Below are 2,738 nucleotides of genomic sequence, written 5' to 3'. Positions count from 1 at the left end.
ACAAGAGTCAGCCTATCAGTACAATGACATTTTTGCAAGTATCAAAAAAATAAAGCCAACGGGATTACATTACACGGTCAAGACAAGCAAACAGCGATGTGCCTCACGAACCCTGTACAAGTTCAATCCTTCGCAGACCATCCGTGCTTGCTTCCAAACCAAAAAGCTCGCTGCCGATGGGGGTTGGTTTGGGGTTTTTTTGGTTTGGTTTTTTTGTTGGGTTTTTTTTGTTTGTTTTTTTTTTTTTTACAAAATGATGACTGCTAGCTACGACAGTGACGCGCCTACGCTACTTCTCATCAGCCATTCACCAACTTGCTTAGGGTTTAAGTATCAAGAACCTAAGATGCAAATCTGAAATGTGGGCTTGGTGTAATCAAATCCTCGAGAACCGTCCTGTAGCGACACACAGCGATGCTGTTCTCCAGCTGAACGAGTTTAACGCGACAATTATTTTTCCACAAAAAAACCTGTCTTCCCAGGAACCTTTACTCAGCTTCCACTCCACGGCAGCTTTAACCGATCCAAGGCCCGGCGCTGGCGTTGCCACAGTCCCGCGTTCCCCTCTTCCGCTGTTCCGTCATGGTCAGTTTTCGGCGGGATCAGCTCCTGGCACAGGCTCACCGTGCAGCTGCACGAGCACCAGCGTGGCAGAAGGCAGCGGGGAACAAACGTGACCAGTTAGGGGAGGAGGAGGAGGAGGAGGAGGAGGAGGAGGGAAAGCTTCCCAGCGCTCCGTCAGGCCAGGCTGCTGGGGAACGCTGCTGCTAGCCCAACTTCACACTATTCACAGAGTGATTCTGAAGTCTCTTTAATCCTCAAAACAAATCTTTTTGCCCGAAGATACCGACAGAACACCTCTGATGGATGGCCTCTCCCAGAAAGAGGCATTTGTTTTCTAAAAATTAAGACATTTACCTCGCTCTCAGGAGGCGAGGGCCAAGACCAACCAGCTGTGCGCTGCGGGCTGACGCTCACCACGCTGCCTGTGTGACTGCGATCAGTTTATTTCTTCTCGTATCGGTCTTTGATAAGGAGTTTAAAGACGTTTAATGGCACAAAACACGGAATTGGCATGGCTGCAGACGGAAGGTACCGTCTGTCGTCTTTGCCACCCAGATCCATGGAAGTCCTTTCACCAGGAAAACACCGCCTGTGCAACCTCACGCTCTGCTTACAGTGGAAGACATTATTTTAATACAAGAGTGGTTCCTTTCCCTCGGCACCTGCCGGAACAAACGCGTCCAGCCGAGCTGATACCATACCAGTAGGTATCATCACTTTTTAAAATTGACAATAGGAAGTGAACGTTTTACTTTCTGGCCTTGACTTCTTGAATTCCATGAAGCTCTAATTTAGCTGTCTGTACATTTCAATGATGCAAGCATTAATTTTCCACTGAAATTTTAGCTTTGCAAAGGTGCACTCGCCGAGTCCTTGACCTCGGCTCATAACGGGAGCGCAGCGCAGCGAGGGGATGGGAGAAGGCACGGTTAACTTTTGGAATTCCCCGCACTCGGGCGTACTCGGTGCTACTCCAGTCCTCGCTCAGGAGGAGGAGGAATGACAGCGCGGGTCACACGACTGGTTCGGTAGCCACAATTCCCTGCGATACAGGCATCTTACAGGCAGGGGCTCACCTTAGTTTTCGACTCAGTTGTGAAGCTATGACTCTCATCATCTACTTGAATACACCAATGATACGTGGTTGCTTCAAGTTGGTTTAGACAAAGAAGATTAAAGGGTACGATTTGCAATGTGATGCTACAAGGAAGCCAGAACCAGGAGGGAAAATAAAGGAAAATGGGTATTTCCCCAGCAGAGTCACACTACCTGTGTGTTTCTGGACGCTTTCCTTACCGAAGAGGCAAGCCCTGCTGTTGCAGGCTGTTTCGGGCTGTGGGCCCGCGCTCCTGTTCTGCCGTGGCAGGCGGGTTGCTGAGACTTCCCCGCTCCCCCTTCTCCTCATCCACTCCTTCCTGCTCCCTCTCCCCTTCGCGGCTCGATGCTTCCTCAGCTGCGCTGGTCCAACCATCCGTAGGACCACCCTGGAACTCGGCTGTGGGAAGGAGCTGGGTTTGGGAAGGGGGGGAAAGGACGCTTACTTCTCGCAGTGAGAGCAAACTGTCCCAGCAGTTCCGCCGCCAGCGGCTGATGGGCCCGGCCCCGCTCCGGCCTCGCTGCGCTCTGTTCCCCTTCAGCACAGCGCTCGCACACGCGATGCATTTTTGGCGACGCATTCGGGTGCTTTGTTTAGAGAAGGTGTCTCCTTAGCACGCCTTGGGTTGATACCAGTCTTGTTGTGGGAGATTTTTAATCAGGTCTTGGAACATTCGGGCTTTCTGATACATTTCAAGAGTAATGGAAAAACGTGTTCCTACACAGACGGAAGGTGAAATGAATCAAAGGTGGAAAGGAAGCCGGTAATACTGAGGTGAACGCTATTGTAGCTATAATGCAACTTAAGGAAAAAAAAGATTGCACATGTATTGCCAAAATAAGTATGAAAGACGTCATTTTGGTGTCAGAACCGAGAATGCTCAAACCTAGAACAGAATACATACGGACATGGGAAATTAACACACGATTACCACCAGCAAGCAAAGACCACAAATGAAATCATTAAGAGCTCTGGAAATAGGATGTGGTGCTTTCTAAAAATACATGGAATTGGAATAAATGATACAGCTACAGGATTAACTGCTGAAGTTGCGCACCTCTACATTCAAGACTCGAGG

Source organism: Egretta garzetta, unplaced genomic scaffold (genome assembly GCF_000687185.1).
Source record: "Egretta garzetta isolate BGI_Z169 unplaced genomic scaffold, ASM68718v1 scaffold862, whole genome shotgun sequence".
NCBI classification, from domain to species: Eukaryota; Metazoa; Chordata; class Aves; order Pelecaniformes; family Ardeidae; genus Egretta; species Egretta garzetta.
The sequence above is the reverse complement of the archived record's forward strand: the minus strand, read 5'-3'. Positions refer to the sequence as shown.